Here is an 18,563-nt window from a genome sequence, read left to right on the forward strand (position 1 = left end):
CCCCTCTCCCCTCCCCTCTCCCCCTCCCCTCTCCCCCTCCCTCCCCTCTCCCCCCTCCCTTCCCTCTCCCCCTCCCCTCTCCCCCTCCCTCCCCTCTCCCCCCTCCCTTCCCTCTCCCCCTCCCCTCTCCCCCTCCCTCCCCTCTCCCCTCCCTTCCCTCTCCCCCTCCCCTCTCCCCCTCCCCTCTCCCCCTCCCCTCTCCCCCTCCCTCCCCTCTCCCCCCTCCCTTCCCTCTCCCCCTCCCCTCTCCCCCTCCCTCCCCTCTCCCCCCTCCCTTCCCTCTCCCCCTCCCCTCTCCCCTCCCTCCCTTCTCTCTAAAAATCAGTGGGAAATATCCTTAGGCGAGGATTAACAACAACAACAAAAAACAAACAAAAAAATGCTGATGCTGAATCCCATAGGCCCCTTTCCTGTCGCCTCTCCCTGCTCAGCAGAGCACAGGAATTTTATTCAGAGATATTTTCTGGCGTCGAAGGAGCAGGTGCTGGCAACACGCAGGGTGTTTCAAGCTGGCAGGCGCTCAGCTTCTGGGGCCCTGGGAACCTGGAGGCTCCCGGGTGGGAGCAGCGCAGCCGGTCCGCCGGTGGCAGCAGCCACTTCAGCCCTGCTCTGCCACCTGCCGGCTGCGGGGAGCGCGGCGCCCCCCGACGGACAGCCCGACAGGCTCAGCCGCTGTTCCGAGACGTGGTGTGTGTGTACATATGTGTGTTTTATGAAAAAAATCTAAAGTCTAAAGCAAAGCAAGTGAAGAGTCTTTTGTTCTTTACAAAAGGACAGTGGAGGCGTGGGCTCCTGTCCCCTCGCTCCCACAGGGGCGTGTGGAGGAGCACAGCAGACCCAGCGCCGGTGTCTGACCCGAGAGCAAGGACGGGGGCGGGCCGACGGGGAGATTCTCTCTGCTTTTTCTTCTTGTTTATTTTCATTAGTTCTAATATCAAAGTTCATGCAATTGTTGCCATTTTTCTGTTACAGGCTCCAGGTTTATTTGGTCTCTATTGTCCAAAGCTTTGCACATGTAGGTGTTCACCAGATATTTGCCAAATAAATTAATGCTCAGTTTTGTTTTTTCACTGAAGAACTTTATAAAATGCAATGCCCCGGGCAGCATACATCTTGTTAGATCGAATTGCTCCCTCCAGCCTGTTGTAGACCCCTGGGGCTGAAGTCCCAGCATCACCTATTCATGCCCAGAATGTCAGGCGGGCAGGCTGAGGGCCGGGTAACCAGCATTCGTGGTGCTGAGAAGCCTGTTCAAGGTCCCAGGAACCACAGCTGAACGCACACAAGACCTCGTCCATGCGCAGGCAGGTTCCTGCGGCTCCACCACCTGCAGGGCCAGCGGGACCAAGGGAAACACAGGCCGAGAGCAGGTGCTAAAGCGCTGAGGCCTCTCTGGGGAGGGCCTCCCGCAGGGCCAGCACCTTTATCCTAATTGTAAATGAGGCTGTTCTGTGTCCTGTGGCAGGTAGGAAGCTGTAGTTTAAGAGTGTGTGTGTGTGTGTGTGTGTTGTGTGCTCGCGCCACGGGGGGGGGGGCGGGGGGGGCGGGGGGGATGTTAAGGGTCATCATGACCTCCCCAGTGTCTGGCAAGGCTGCTCTTTCCTCCCAGCAGGTGCTCTGTGCCCCACCCACGGGTGGCCTCAGGCCCTTCTCAACCCGCAGCAGCAGGGGCCAAAAACCTGACTGTGTTGCTGGAGGGGCTTCGGACAGCAGTGGGCATTCAGTCCTCAGGGGAGATTACTTTTAACTACTTCTGTGGACAGGTTTTTTGTTTTTGTTTTTGTTTTTTGATTATGATTTTAATAAAGTTCTGTTCAGCTAGTAGCTTTAATCATTTGGGGTGACATAATTTTTTCCCCATGGTTAATCTTCCCTTTAGTGAAAAAGCAAAATTTCCACACCTGTGTTCTTTGTGACCCTGTACCTGCCCTCACCTTCCCCAATAAGGACAGGCGGGGGGACAGATGTTGTATCATTTTTAAGAATACAGTTTTTATCCCTGGTGGGTGGCTCAGTTGGTTGGAGTGTCAGTCATCCCACACACCAAAGGGTTAGGGATTCGATTCCCAGTGAGGGCACATACCTATGTTGGGGGTTCAATCCCCAGTCAGGGTGCATACAGGAGGCAACTGATTGATGTTTCTTTATCTCTGTCTTTGTCTCTCTCTAAAAATCAACAAATAGCCCTGGCTGGTAGCTCAGTGGTTAGAACATCAGCCCACAGGCCAAAGGGTTGCAAGTTCGATGTGTCTCTCTCCCTCTCCCTTTGTGCCTCTCTCTCCCCCTCCTCCCTCCCTTACACACTCTCTAAAAATCGGTGGAAAAATATCCTCAGGTGAGGATTAAAAAAATAAAATAAATAAACATATTCTTGGGTGAAGATTAACAAAAAAGTAGTAAATACATTTTTAAGTAGTTTTTATTTCTTGGTTTATAACTGCAGCCTAACTACATGCCATGAAGATGGGGCTAGAAAAGGGTGCCTTAAAATGTATTTGCCAAAAGAAACTTATGGCATCCACTGTGTGAGAAGGAAAGTTATCAGGGCTTAAGTTATCTTGCCCTTGAAAATGAAATAAGTTGGTTTTTTTTTATTAAAATGTAACACAAAATTACTTTCCAAATTCAGAAAATGTAAAGAAAAAGGGTGGTAAGAAAATAAAAGCCTCTGGTAATGCCGCTACCCAAGTGAGTATTGTTAACAATATCATGTATGTGTTTCCACATACTGGACGGTCTATGACTGCACACACATGCTTATTTCCTTGTTAGTTTATACAAAGTGGGCTGCAGGGACCCCTGACCCCAGCCATCCAGAATCAGCACAGAGAGGATGCGGGCTCCCTCCCCCCAGGCCTGCCCTGGCTGCGGACAACAGCTGCGAGCGCGGGCTCCCCGGGCCACCGTAGCCTCAAGGCCACTAATTCACTGGAATGACTCTCAGAACCAAGAAAGTGCTACACGTGTGATTCAGTTTTATGATAACGAAAGGGTAAAAATCAGAAGAGACACAGAGTAAAGCTGGGGAGAGTCCCAAATGTGGCGCTGTTTCCACATCCTTCCTCCTGGCACGTTGGTGTTTGACAATACTGCTTGCCCGGGATGCTCACCCAAGCTTCAGTGTCCAGAGTTGTTCACTGAGGCTCCATGACATAAGTAGGATCGATTAAACCATTGTCCATGAGACAGCACTCAATCTTCAGTCGCCCTTCCTTCCTAGGAGGTGAGTCTGGTATCACAGGACTCAGAGGCCCGGCTCTCAGCTCCCGTGGCTGGTCTTCCAGGCATGTCGGCCAGCCCTCACCCTCGGCCCCCGCAGCATGAACTACCAGGACTCATCGTGAATAGCAACGGCACTCCTGTGGCTCGGGAGGGTCCCAGGTCTAGAGGCTGGTCCCCTGAGCCCGGGACAAAGGACGCCCAGATTCTTTACAGGAGACACCATGCTATATTCACTGCTATGTTTCAATGATTCTGAAATGCATTTTTCTCACCGTTGAATGTCATTGAACATGGGACATAGCTCACAACTGCTGCTGCCCTTATAGTAGTTGTGGCTAAGTTATTCTCTCGGCTGTACATCAAAGTATGCAAAGTGGATGTCAGAAGCTTGGAAGGAAATACCGGAGACAACAGTGGAGCACTTCTTGGGGAAATGCAGTATTGCCAGCGCTCTTGCTGGTGCGGAGGATGTTACTGTGTGGAAAACTTAGGCAGCAACCTCGCGGAGCCTGCGCCTCCTTCAGGGGAGTTGGGTGCCGAAGGTCAAGGAACTTCAGGGCGCTAGTCAGTTTTGCTCAGTGGTTAGAGCGTCAGCCTGTGGACTGAAGGGTGCCGGGTTCGATTCTGGCCACGGGCATGTACCAGGGTTGCAGGTGCAATCCCTGTCCCTAGTTGGGGCGTGCGTAAGGCAACCCATCGATGCGTCTCTCTCACATCGATCTCTCTCTCTCCCTTCACTCTCTCTGAAGAGCAATGGAAAAAATGCCCTCGGGTGACGATTAAAAAAAAACACTTCAGGGGCATCTTAACTCATTCATTTTCCTTATAGCTTTCTTTTTTGTGTGTAGAAATGTTTTTTCCTTAGTGATACACAATGTAATTGGTGCATCTTTTGATAGAAGGTGTGCTATAGTCAGTGAATATAGACTTTCACATCTGTTTTTTCTCTTAGTATATAATGAACATCTTTCCACATCAAAATACTTCACATTTGTCATGACTCGTAATCTTTTACTGCATTGCTTTATCGTGTTTACTTTACCAGCCCCTACCCCTGGGCGCTGGTGCTCTTTCCATTTCCGCTGTTACAGCAAGGGCCGAGCTGCACGCACAGCTCACACACTTGTTCAGATGCTTCTCTAGGATAAATTTGAAGAAGCATAATCTGTGGTCATCGTATAGATGCATTTCAAAAACATGCTGCCAATTTCCTTCCAGAAAAGTGTGCCTATCCACACTCCTGCCTCAGTGGCTGAGTTCCGCTTCCCACACACCCCATGGTCTTACCTGCTGATTTCCTGGCAATACTGACCCCGCCCCTCTTATTTCAAGGATCTCAGTTCAATCTTAATTTCTTTGGTTATCAGTGAGGTTGACTATTTTTAAAATGTCATTGGTCATTTGTATTTTTTAAAATAATTGCTTGTATGTGTCCATCGTATTTTTTAAAAATGTATCTTTACTGTTGAAAGTATTACAGGTGTCCCCTTATTGGGTTGTTTTTCTTTTTTTCTCATATATATTATAAATATTTTCCCCTGGTTTTTAGATTGCCTTTTAATTTTGCACGTTGCCTCGTCACATCTACACCAAAGACAAAACAGGACCAGGTGCGCCTTGGAGGGAGCTGACAGGCGGCTGCCGGGCTGCCTGTGGGGTGAGGCAGGTGTGGCCACGGCCGCCCAGCCTCCCCGGGCCTGTGCTCCGGGGCCAGCGTCCCGCACGGTGCCCACGGTCCCATGTTGCGGAGCTGATGGGGCTGAGGCCACCACCCAGGGCAACACTCCTGGTTACGGTGAAGCCATTTGAGATCCAAGCTCACAGCAGCTGCTGCGCTTTGCGTGCCTGAGGACCAGCCGCACTGCGTGAAATGGGAAACGCATCCTTCGTAAGAAACGGGTAAAAGAGTGTGGTTCGTGCCGTACCTGACCAGCTGCTGCTCTCAATATCCGTGTGTTCACTGGCAGTCTCTTCCCGAAGAGGGGAAGTCCTCTTCCACACCTAAGGGCACCCGAGCCTCACGCCGGGTGCTTTATCAGGAAGCCGTGAGGAAGCAATAAGCCCCCGGCGAGGCTGCTCCTTGTTGCTGAGAACTTGCTCTTGGCCCCCAGTCCACGTCACCAAGTGGACACTAAGCCTTTCAGCTCGCCTCGGGGAATCGGTGGGAACCAGGACAGGCCCAGCCCTTGGCCGCCTTATCAAGCCAGACGCCGCCGTCCCTCCGGACGGTGGACTGTAAATCCATCTGTTCTGTTTCTGAAAATCGATGACGTTTGTTCATTCTGAGGCCTTCCCTTTACATAAAACAACATCATGCTATTTGTTGGAAGAAAAGAAAAGAAAAGAAAAGGAAGCTGACACTTAATAAGGGCCAACCATGCGCCAGACCCTGCGCTGAGCACTCCGCGTGTCCCCGTAGTTGGGGGGGGAGTGGGCACCCGAGACCTGCGTGTAACGTGCGAGGGACCGTTATAAACCCCACGCCACACGGGCGCCACGAGCAGCTTGGAAGCTGTTTCTTTAAGGCTTCACACTTGAAAGGAGACGTAAGGACAAAAACCAAGCACCTTCCCCAGGCATTCAAATCAAATCACACTTGTTCCATAGACCCTTATACGCACAATCAAATATATGTAGTCAGATATGTATACACAGTCGAAAGCATACAGTCATATCTAGTCAGATACACGTGCAGTCACATAGCCGCACGCACATGCGTGCCCTGGCCCCTTGCTTCACTACAGCCCGTCGTAGCATCTCTCTTTGGGGTGGTGGGAGATCACAAAGCTTTGGATGGGAGGGAAACTTTCGAGTCAAGCTCCTTTTTAATCTCTCACAACAGCAGAGCAGGAGTCCTCCTGGAGCAGAAATAAGGCCCCGCCTTACGAGAGGTGGCATGAAGCTACGGCCCCACTGCGCTGTCCTGGGTCTGCGCACGACCCCGCATCAGACTTCGGCTGACAGGTGAGACTGGGTCAGCCTAGATATGTGGAAAGTAAACTTTGTAAAGAGAGAAAGACAAACTTGAAAAAGATGTGGACTCATCAGGAGCACCCGGTGGCGGCAGGGAGCTGGGCCCTGTTGTCCGCGTTCCCCCTCGGCCTGCTTTCCATCCTCCACAGATGCTGACTGGTGGCCGTGGGGCGCTCGCCTTAACTGGTCACTCCAGAGCCTCGCTCCGCCAGCTCCGCAGAGTGAGCGTGTGGGAGGGTTGAGGTCCAGGCGCTCTCCTTAGGAAATGACGGTCCCACCCGGGCTTAGGGGTCAGTGGGACACCTAGACCGTGCTCCTGAAATCCCTTCCTGCCCCACCAGCCAGGGCCCTTCCCTCCGAGGCAGGAACCGATTCCCCGAGGCGAGTAGAGCCTGGAGAAGCCGTTCCTGTCTCCTGCGCCCTGAAGCCTCGCGTGCGTCAGTGACAGGATGTGGGCAGGGAGTGGCGGCAGCTAAGGAAGGCCTGCCGTCCTCTGGGCGGCCACCTCCCAGCGGGCAAACATGTTCTTGGAACTCCCTGAAGCCGGTTCCAAGGCCCTTCCGGCTCCTAGGGTGCTGGCTCCTGGAGGTGAGACACGAAGAGGGAAACTCCTCCAAGCATTTCTGACCCTCATTACCTTGTGGCTGTTCCAGGAAGGTCCCGATTCTGTGAAACTAACTGCGCCTCCCTTGACTGAGCACCCACCGCGTGAGAGGCAGGCAGGGGGCGGCTGGGTGTGTGCACAGGACGCCCTCAGCCAGAGTCACTGCTTACCTCATAGTTGTGCCCATTCATGCTGTTAGGACTCTGTGCCTCAATTTCCTCATCTGTAAAGTGGGGGAAAAGATGGCCTGCTTCATTAGATTACTGTGAGAATTAAGTGGGATTGTTATGGGAGGGGAGCATGTCTCATCTCTCCCGTTGCTAGTGGGAGTGGGTTCTTGGGGTGCCACTGGGCTAAGCATTTCTGGAGGCCCCCTCAGGAGGATGAGATATGGTAGGAAGTTTGTTTCTGTGGAATTACATCCCTGGGTTTCCAAAGTCCTATTTCCCTTAGTTCAGTCACGGAAGAAGTGTAGCTGGGGCTTCAGCAGAGCTAGAAGCAAAGCCAGTGTCCAGAGTTTCCGTTCCGCGGTGCAGCCGGGTCCAGGCCAGCGTTAGGCGAGCTTAGCTTGTATTTCCCACTGCAGCCCATCAGTCCATTGTGTGTGGGGTCCGCATAGCCACGGGCCATACAGTTGAATGCAAGAGAACCAAGAGCATGCCCCAGCAGCAAGAGTCCCAAGAGGCCCAGAAGCACAGAGAGAGAGCTCCTTTGTTCCGAGGGTGCCGTATTCCAAACCTTCGAGGACTTGCAGTGGCCATACCCATTCTGGGCAACCGTCTCTGTCCCCAGCTGTGACTGACAAAAAAGCATCTTTCCTATGTCACCCCAACTTTACTAGACATGCTCTATCTTCCCTATGTGGTTCCCCCCACCAGGGTTTTGCAGGAAACATGCCTACAATGCCTGGCTTTCCCTTTGCTCCTGTTCTGTTATTAATAACTAGTTAATTACAACGGTATCAGGATGATACATTTAAAAAATTAGAACAGTTCCTGGCAAATAGCAAATGATCATTAACTGTTAGTGTTATTTCCCTGCATGGCTGAGTGCATTCCATGTAACCGCAACCTGGTGAGCGAGGCGGTGGTGTGATTCTGTTTTAAAGATGACAAAACTGAAGGATTTCCGTTACTGGCCCGTGATCACATGTAGAAGGTGGAACAGGAGAGATTTGACTCCAAAAGCACAGTGTGTAATGGAGGCAGGCCTGCCCGGCGCGCTGCACCCCAAGGGCCGAGCGGCCTTCGCTCGCCCCTCTCCCCCGTCCTTCGCATTCCCCCGGCACACGCGAGGCTGCTGCTGTGCGCCGGGCGCCGCGCTGGCCGTGGAGTGCGGATGACCAGTGCGGGCGTGCTCCTGCCTGGCGAGCCTGCGGGCGGTGGGCAGAGCTGGGCTCCGCCACACACGGGCATGTGCACCGACCCTCGGGGCGAGGAAGCAAAGGGCCAGGGCTGGGCCGGGGCTGGGCCGGGGCTGGGCCGGCGGGTTCTGACCTGGGGTGAGGACTCGCTTCCCTGGGGAGCGGCTTTTGAGCTAAAATCATCACGAGGAGGGGTACACAGGAGGCGAGGACACTGGAAGAAGGTAGAGAAGGGTTGGACTGTGTCAAGCATCTGCCAAAAATTCTATTTCTTTTACTGTATTATACGGAGAAATAAAAGTGCTTGTTAAACGTGCTTTATTATTTGACCTGAACATTAGATCTCATGGTAGGTATTATGGGTTTCATTACTGTGCCAACTCTGCCTACTGGAAGTGACACTTCTGCCTGTCATCCCACGGCGAGGAATTCTGACAAAGGGGAGCTGGACGGGCTTTCCAAAGTATTCCTCACCCCCACCCCGCTGCCCAAGCAGCACTGCCTGTTCCCACCTGAACATTGGCTCTGGGCTGGGGAGGACTTGATTCAGCCTTGACTCAGACAGTGTGGCAGGTGTCCTGCTCGTCTGGCTCCGGCCCACCTGGGCAGGACACACCATGTACCTGCATCCACCATCTGAGCAGCAGATTCCCTGAGTGTGTCTGCAGCTGTGCCCGTGACCCCTCTAGATGTCACCGCTCTTTGCTGTCTTAGCCCGTGGCTCTCACCTTGACGCATCTCCGGCCACCTGCATTTGGAACCCGTGCCCTGTGTTTGAACTTCACCAGGGACTTGGCTCACCTTGCTTAGTCCCTCTGGCTGGGTGCTGGCTGTCTCGTGCTAATTCTGGTAGAGGAAACATTTTGTTCTTGCTGGGAACAGAATCTTCTCCCCATCACCCCCCACGCCACACACAGGGGGAGTCAGCAACATTCTAGGTTGAATGATACCTCTGAGCTCAATTCTGGTTCCCCCAGCCCAGCAAACAGGTTATCCAGGGCATGGGATTCTGCAGCTGTGGTTTTCAAACCTGAGCCCACATCAGAATCCCCTGAGGGGTGTGAAGACAGATTATGGGCCTCACCCAGGTTTTCGGATTCCACAGGTCTGGAGAGGGCCGAGAACTTGCATTTCTAACCTGTTATCAAGTGGCAGTGCTGCAGAGATGAGCAGCTGGCCGGTCAGTGGTAGGCAGAAGGCTGGCCACACCCTCACCCAGCACACAGGCCCCTCCATGGGCCACAGAGCACCTCTGAGTAGCCAGCAAAGCCTCCACTTGGGGTGGAGGGTGCCGCCTCTGAGGAAAAGTGTCTCTTTTGCCAGGTTAAAGGCAGAGCCTCCTTTCCTGTGTAGCTGGAAGGATGAAGCAAGAATGCTGGCTTGGCAGTCACACGCGCCTCGGTCCGAATCCTGCCGTCATAAGTCACGGTTACGCAGCCTCTGGGATCCGCAGAACAGGACAGGTGTCCCCCCATCAGGTTGCTATGAGGCTTCACACGATGTGTCCAGCTCCCAGCACAGCCTGCAGTGGAGAAGCAGCTTGTTAAAGGATCACTGTTTTATTAATAGGCCCATGGGGGACATTCTCTCAAATCCCATCCTCTGCTCATGAGCGGAAAGCAGGGGTCCTGGTGGAGGTCTTGCAAACACGGTTTTCCTCATTATTTGTCTAACCCTACAGAGTTTCTTTTAGGAACCACCTAGGGGCTCTAATAAACAAAGCTAATGGCCGCGGCACCCTCACAGTGCTTGGAAAACAGGGAGAGGGAGGGAGCAAAGGGAACCACAGTTAGCAGTGTATCTACTACTTGCCCGGCACTGTTTCCATCTTAGAGATGGGGAAACTGAGGTTAAGGGACTTGCTATAAGGAGAAGCAGAGCCCGTGGATGGACTCCAAGTTCCTCCTTTTAGAGATGAGAAAACCAGAGAGGTTAAGTAACTTGCCGAAGGACACATAGCTGGTTTGATGACATAGTTGGGGCAAGTCTTAGCTTTTAAAAACTGGCCTTGTCTCATTATAACATAGCTTCCTCCTCAGGCCTTACTTGGAACAGTTAAACTCGGCAGAAAGGTGTGAGAGCATTTGAGCTAAAATAACTTTTTGGTTTTGTTGTTGTTTTGAACAAGTTGGAGCAGGTGTTGGGTCCCCTTTGGGAGACTAATGAATGTTCATCAAGGAAGGTGGGGGCGCCTGCCAACGGCAGGCTCCGAAGCACGTCCCCACCACTCCCACCATGCCGCGTCTGAGGGGGTGCCGCTGACCAGGGGCCCTCGCCCGAGGAAGCCGCCACCATCTCTACATTTAGATCGCAAAAGTTTTGTAAAAATTCCTGCCCCCAGAGAGTTCTTCTAATAGACAAAATAATGCCTGACAATGGCAACTTCAGCTTTGGGGCAATTCCGGAACCCAGTGGAAGACTTTCAAGTCATCAGCTGCTGGGGAGAGACCTTGTTCCTGGAAAATTAAAATGGGCCCTGACAGAGCAGACTTGGGCTCACAGTTAACATGAAGGGATCCATCTCCTTGACTTCCTTCCAGGTAACAGCCACCCCTGCCACATGCATGGTTCCCTCTCTTTTTCCTGTACCCTGAACAGAGCCCACATGATATGGTTTCTGAATAAGCAAGTTATTCATTAAAATAAGATAACGGAAGTATGAACCAGTACAAATTTTTGAATACTGTATTTTTAAAAATCTAGTAGTAGAACAGAATGTCTTAACCAATTAAAAAACCCACCATATTCTAATCTCACTTTTCTCTCTGTCTGAAATTCATTGCACACTCCCTGAGCATCTTCCTGGTGCCAGGCATGGTTGCAAGTACTTGGCTTAGATCAGGGAACAAAGCAAAGGCTGTGCCAGCTGCTTACACTGGACAGGCCTGAGAAACATGTCCTCTCAGAGGCAGCCTGCACTGCCCCCTGCTGCTGCTGTGGACTCGCTGTCTCGGGGTGACTTTGGATGGAGCTGGTCTCCACAAGGGCACAGCAAGGTGCGGGAGAGGCTGCTGCTGGTGGATTTTTTGTTGGCTTAGTTTCTATTTCATAATCATAAACTTAACTCTGCAGTCCAGCTGGCCTTGGAAGGGGTAAGGAAAATATGGAACCCAATAAACTGTGGCGAGAGCACGAGGACTATAGAGCATTCCGGGCGGGTGGGGTGGGGGATGCTCTCCTGAGTGGCAGGAATGGTCTGGGGGTTAACAGAGATAAAACCAAATGTATTAGCATTTCCCACAGTCTGCAGTGGGGATCTTCTTGCTGGTCTTGCCGTTCCTAGACCCAGAGAGTTCCATGGCTCTCACAATATCCATACCCTTGTTCCCCTGGCGAAGACCACACGCCTGCCATCTAACCACTCCGGCTCGCAGTGCAGATGAAACACCGGGGCCTTCATGTTGGGCCCAGCATTTGCCACAGACGAGATGCCAGGGCCCGTGCGCTTCAGGATGAAGTTCTCATCATCAAGGTTCTTCCCACAGATGTACTTGCGTCTGTGCCATGGTGGCTGCGAGGTCACCGCCTGGCATACAAATCCCCGAGTGATTCTGTGAAAGCAAGAACCTCTATAACCAGAGCCACCGTCCCCAGGGTGAGGGCAGGGTTTCCTGCTGTCTTTGGAACTTCGTCGGCAGACAACTCCAAGGAGACGGGCTGAGGGCTTGCCGTGGAGACTGCACAGTGGGGTTCACCAGGCTGGGCTCTGGCCCTGGCAGTCTTCAAGGCCTGCTGCTGGGTTCTCTTTACTGTGCCTGGAGGCGGGTTCTATGCGGAGCCAACTGCCAGTTTCTTGTTAGTCAGCAAGGACTGGGGCCAGCAGCAAACAGAAGCTCTCTGGGGTATCTAGTGGGGCCCCGGCTGCACTAGGAGCAAAAACAGACAACCACCTGCCCGGAGGTACCCCTCGCCCACCCTCTCACATGGAACTTAAATTCCGCAAAGGCTGAGTTTCTGGGGATCTTTCCTGTTCTGAAGCCGGAGGGCACCACAGCCGATGCTGGCTTTCTATGGGAGGAATTTGCGCATTTGATGCTGAAACACACGCAGACCCCAGGCCCTGCTCAGGCCAGGCCAGGCTAGGTTCCACCCACAGGAAATTCACCCCTGGGAGGAGCTGCTCTCCACAGCAACTAGGGTGCAAATTTAGGGTTCTGCCAGCACGGTTTTATCCCAAGCCCTCTTTGCCTTATGGCTGGAGAGCACAGCCCAGTCCAGGCCTGGCGTTACTCAAAACTTGCTGCAGTGCCCGAGACAGGGTGGTGACAGGAAGGGGAAGGGGAACTGCACTCTGCTGGCTTGTGTGCCTGCTCTTCCTGGCTCTGGACACCAGGAGCTGTTTGTCAAGTCCAGTTACCTGGTCTTTAATGTCATCACAGGTGGGAAAATGAATCCTTGGAGCTGGGCTCCCTGCTGGGCCACACTGGAAAGATAAGCTTTTAAAAAATCTCTGTGGGGCCTGAAAATTGCTGAGCTGGCTGGCGCCTTACACTCTATTAGAATAGTCATTGTCTCCGAGCTGGGCAGGGAGCCCCTGAGCATCGGTGCTGCGTGAGGTAGGACACGAAGTTGCTCCCACCCAAGAAATTCCAAACAAGCCGACAGTGACGGAAGTACTTACTCTCCTGATTTGAATTCCAAGTCTACCTTTCTGCCCAGAGAAATAGTCTGGAAAGTTGTGAGTATATAGAATTTTTATGCACGCATATCATTGCTGTTTTGACTTATGGGGTCAGTACCACCCTTTGATTCAGGCCAGCCTGCTCCTGCCTGTGGTGGCTGGAAACTGGTGTTGTGAGCATGGGCCCTGAGCCTGGTCTGAGGACATGTGAGTCCCAGTCCTGTTCCTCCCTTTTGGGAAAGTCTTCAGATCCCCTGCCCTCTATCCCCTGCGTGGGGTTGAACAAATGACCTGGAGCTCTGTGCTTCTCACAGTAGGGTCAGCCTGGAGGGTTGCCTGGCAAGCACCGCACTCTCACTGACTGGTCCCAAACTGGTATTTCTCAGGATCAGATGAACTTAGGCAGCCAGAATGATGCTGGCACCAGCTGACTCACATTGTTTTCATAGATAGGGGCCTTGCAAAGAATCATTGCCCTTCTCATGGCTGGTGTGCAGGAAGTAAAATTTCCACTAGTTCTGAATTTCTGAAAATTTGGCCAAGAGATGATTTGACATTTAACTTTCTACCATTAAATGTAAAAGTGGTGTTTAAAGCAAACCAGGTGTATAAACACAATGTTAAGGGGAAACGGTTAAAGTGCTTAAGAGAAAAAAATTACTGCAGGCATCTTTGAAGTTCCTCTTTACAAATGATTTTAAAGTGTTCTCATCAGTGAGTTAAAGGTGTGCCATAGGGCCTCCGCACTTCATTGTATGTGCTCACAGTAAAACAGTCCCTGCGGACTTTCCAGACCCTGTGCTTCATTTCCGAATGGACTGTGGTGAAGCTGTGTATTTGTAATGATCCTGTCTCTTCAATTCTGATCAGCCTCTACTACTGTTTTAAAGATTCACATTCACTTAATTTCCTTTTCCCACAACCTCCGAGGAAAAGCAGCATGAAACAGGAGAAAGCACTGGGCTGGGATTAAGACACGTACATTCACTTTCACTCTTTGCTGTTTATTGTCCTCATCTGACGCCAGACTGAGTCCACGTGTTATCGTTGTAATAAGCTAATTAATATTAACATAGGAAGAGAGCAAAGGGGAGGCCAGGCATTGTCAGCGTGGTCACCTGGGCAGCCTCCCCTGGAAGCTCCAGCTTCACACAGTGTTGTCCCTCCCAGGGGATCAGCAACCCTCTTCCCCGTCCGGTGCTGGGTCGCTGGGGGGAGAAGGGAAAACAGGCCCATGCTCAGTGAGGTTGGGGCGACACAGGGCAGGTGTTTGACTGTCAGCCTCGCCTGGGGAGCAATGGCTTGGGTAGGGGGTGGCATCAGAAGCGGCATCCCTCTCACTCTTGCCCACCTGCTCTCTCTCACTTGTTCCCAATTTTACTCTCACCCTATGACCCGCACTCACCAGTGTGCTGGCCTCTTCTCTCTCCATGGCCATGCAGACCCCACATGCAATGGACTGCAGCTGGGAACACAAGCTAAGCAAGCCAGGTGCTGGACTGGACTTTATGTTTATATTATTATTATTATTATTATTATTACTAAAGTGAAGAACTTACTTTATTTTAAAATAAACATTGAAGACCCCACCCCTTCCCCACCACCCTACAAAACTTAAATGTGGAATGTTCAGCCTCCTATCCACTTTAGTAGGTTACAAAACCAGCAAAAACTCCAGTTGTCTAATGAAGAATGTTTGAGAATAGTTTTGTGTTATGTTTGTGTGTTTTTTAAGTAGCTGAGCACCTACTGGAAAAATTCCTTAGCTAAAGGCTGAAAACAAAACTTAATTTCTGCAGAGAAATTCTCATTAACTTAGTAGGCTTTGCTTAGTAAGTGGGCTTAGTTCTCCATGAAGTCAAAGTGGGATACGACAAGCAGCATTAAGTTCACAGGCGCATAGAACTAGTGCTCAAACTGCTAGCACATATTCCAACATAGCACATAAATTACTAAACTGTCAGTCTCCATTAAATTTGTGACTTTCCCTATGCATCTAAGGAAAGGAATCACCACTTTGAATATAAATACCTCCAGGAGAAAAGAACAATTAGGGTTAGACAAAAGGTAAGTGCAGGTACTATAGAAACAGCTGCTGGAGATGCCCAGAAAATCTGCAACAATGCATGTGAACCACATAAGCTGCTAGCTGTTGAAATCAATCTAAAACACATACTGGTGCTTTTCAAAAGATAGCAATTGAAAAGGGTGGTAGCAGCAGGCATTTGATCTTTTAAAGATCTTCAGGCTACAGGAAAACATGTGACCAAGAGTTATGATTACCCATTATAGACTTTCATCAGTACCTGTACCAATTTAGGTGACAATACGTTAAGATCCAAGGACAGTGAGAGGCAGTGAGCACCATAAGGAATGACACACAGCACCAATCCTTACAGTCACTATCAACGAAAATGTTATGTGTTCAAAAGTTATCTAAATTCTTCACATTAAGTACAGAAGCTGCCATCCAGATTACATCCCATATCTGCTGCATAGTTTTCAAAGTGCCAATCAAAGCCTAATTTTGCATCTTGGCTTTGTCTTATACAGTATTAGCTGTTAAGCAATTTACATGTGTTTTTAACCAGTCATTTGGCCAGAGGATGAATAGTGCTGTGTCAAAGCCAGTAGCCAGCCCCGTATGTGGATTAAGGGCCCATGCGTAATTTGGTAAGCACCCAAACGTTCAGTGCTCCAATTTAACTGGAAAAGCTGTGAAATGCAGATTTTCTGCCAAACGACACTCCTCCTTCCATCTTCCTTCCAAGGGAAATATATTTGTCGATTACCACTGAATAATGCTAGGGCTGATTTGTAGATTTTATCCAGTGTCAAAGTCAATCTTGCTTTTTCCAAGCCACTTCGATTAACTATGGAGCTATGATCACCCTGTAAAGTATATTATGTTTTACTCCTAAGCAAGGGTGAGGAATCTGAGCATCATGTGCAAGGCTCGAGACAACGCTCAGGACAGAACCTGCAGAGTGAAAATAGTTTCCTCCCATATCTTGGTAATATAAAGCTGACGATTGTAGTCCTGTCTTTATGGAATGAAAACAGTCCCTTTACAATAAGTTTCCTGAAGGGGAGAACAAATAGATAATAACTCTTCTGGTAACATATTATGGTACACTGGCCAGTGTGTTTTTGGCGATTAAACATAATCCTGTGAATCAGATTAATTCACTTGCTGAGTGTTCATTTGCGGTATCCCTCTGTTGGGTCTTGGGGGCCCTCCACGACCCCGTGGGGCTCCCCATGGTCCATTCTGCCCAGAGCCTCGCTTGAAATTCTGCTGATATCCATCCCGCTGATAGCCAGAGTAGTCCCGGGGAGCACTGAACTGAGACTGTGTGTAACCACTGTTTGGAGTGTTAGAGAATGAAGGGTGGTAACCATCATATCCTCCTCTGAATCCATTGGCAGGGCCCCCGTGTCCATTCATCAAGCCTCCAGCCCCACGAGAGCCTCCACGAGACACACCGCGACTGTTGTAATAGGGCTGACTGCTGCGAGGAAATCCAGTGTTCTGCTGAGGAGGCTGCTGGTGGTTACCAGGCACTTGATGGGGCTGGTCCTGGGAACCACGGTAAATGCCAACCACTGTTTGAAGCTGTTCTTGCTGAAGCTCTGTTTGCTCTACTTGGTGAGGCTGACTGGAAAAGCTCCGGTTATAACTGGCCTGGTACTGATTCCGCTATTTTAAAGTTTCTGGTTCATTAGTGGGAGGAACTGGGGCACTCATATTGAACACCGTTTGCATGGATTGGAATGGAGCTGCATTTACGTTGATTCCACTGCTATGTAAAGCTTTGCTTGTCCTGGCCTGGACACTGGGGCAGAAGCAGCAGGAAGGGATGAGGAAGCTGGAGTCTGGTCTGCATTTAAAGAGATTGTCGCCTGAGTCTGATCGACTGGTTCCTTTTGTGGTCGTTGCTCTGTAGCATGAGAAGGCTGGTGCAAGGGTTGAGATGCTGCATACCCCTCACTTGTGGATGAAACCAAAGGAACCTGTGTAGCTTCTGGTTGTACAGGGACTTCGTTAGGTTGAGCAAGTCTAGATTCAGAATGAACGGGAGGGCAAACCAGCTGGGGCGTGTCCATGTTTTGTGTTGGATTCATAGGCTGCGCAGACACAATGGCAGGATCAAGTGTCTGGTTTTCAAAATCCAGCGCTGAGTCCTGTATGAGATTATAAGGCCCCTGCATTTGTGCCATAAGGTCCTGTACTCGCTGTCTTCTCACAAGCGGGTCTGCCTGAGCCTCTGGTGTCAAAGAATGGGGCTCTGGTTCTGAAGGAGATGCAGCCTGAGGCTGCTGCTGGAGTGAATGTACCACCTCAACTGCTTCAACCGTCCACTCCGACCTGCTGCTTTTCACCGCTGCCGAACTGTGTTTCAGCCATAAATTGTCTATTTACATACTCTGTTGATTCAACTTCACTTTGCTCAGTATATTCCTCTGCTGGCTCAGGTTCAGCTTCAGCTACCTGGTCTTCAACAGTAGGTACTGAGGCTGCCTCTTCTTCCTCACATAGCCCATTCTGGTGGTTGTGGCTGCTATGGAAGTAGTTTGACTGGAAAACACGCTCAACAATTTCCTTTAGAGCTTTATAGGTTGTTCCACATATAGGTTTTTCTTTGCCTTCCAGCAAGTCCCACAGATGAATGGAAGCACGTTCATACTGTTCATTCAACCTCAAGCTCATGTCCCGTTCAGGGTCTGCTAACTTGTAGAATTCATCCAACAATGACAATTCCTCTTCAGACAATATTGGCACGCCATTCAAACCCTGTTTCAGGTCAGTTTGCACTTCTTCATCTCCCAATTTGTCCAAAACATACTGCAGCTCAAGTACAGTTTTTACACGTTTTTGTTCAACTTCTTCTCTCATAGCTGCTCCCGTCGTGCTGTTTTCTTTATTGTTTTCTGAATATCTTGACTTAATGCCATGAAACTCCTCTGTAATTCTTTTGCAAACTCCAAGTTATTTGTGACTCCTGGTACTTAGATACGGCATCCAGCCGATCTTGATTAAGCCTTTCCCCTTTGTTCATTCCTCCTGGTAATCATCAAGCTTGCCCTTTTTCTCCTCCAGGTTCTGAAGTTTCTTGTAGATCACCCCGAGAATCTGTTTCATGGCCTCGGTCTGGACAGCACCGGTGCCGGTTGTGGGGTGCTGAGAAGCCGGTGCAGAGGCCCCCACCTCACTCCGGGAGGAACCCGATGGGGGTGGCGGTCCGGAGGACTTGCTGCCGCTTCTGCTGTGGCTGGTGGCCGAGGGCATCTTTAGACAGTGAGGGGAGAGAAGAAAAAGCAGGGGGAAGGACAGGAGCCACGAGTCAGGCGGTGGACGGAGCGAGATGCAGCTATATTATTTTTTATTTTTTTGTTGTTATTGTTTTTAAATTTATCTTTATTTTTGAAAGTATTACAGGTGTCCCATTTTCCTCCCAATTGACCCCCTCCACCTCGCTCCCATCCCCTCCCCAGGCCTTCACCCTGTTATTGTCTGTGTCCAATATTGGTTATGCATATATGCATATAACTTCTTTGGTTAATCTCTTCCCACCCTCCACCCTCCTCCCCCCTTCCTTCTTTCCTCTGAAATATGATCATCTGTTACATGTGTCAATGAGTCTGGATCTATTTAGTTCGTTAGATTCTTTTGTTCATTAGCTTCTTCTTAAAGAAGACTCTTCAACTTTTCCTGTAGTGCTGGTCTGGTGGTGATGAACTCCTTTAGCTTTTCCTTGTCTGAGAAGCTCTTTATCTGA

At 50.5% G+C, this 18,563-nt stretch overlaps 1 pseudogene; it reads right to left on the reverse strand.

Annotated features, from left to right (window-relative positions):
• Nucleotides 1–15,852: 15,852 nt before the first annotated feature.
• On the reverse strand, nt 15,853–18,073 carry LOC107540742 (caprin-1 pseudogene; annotated as a pseudogene).
• Between the last annotated feature and the right edge of the window lie 490 nt (nt 18,074–18,563).

Source organism: Miniopterus natalensis, chromosome 9 (genome assembly GCF_054644295.1).
Source record: "Miniopterus natalensis isolate mMinNat1 chromosome 9, mMinNat1.hap1, whole genome shotgun sequence".
Lineage (NCBI taxonomy): Eukaryota > Metazoa > Chordata > Mammalia > Chiroptera > Miniopteridae > Miniopterus > Miniopterus natalensis.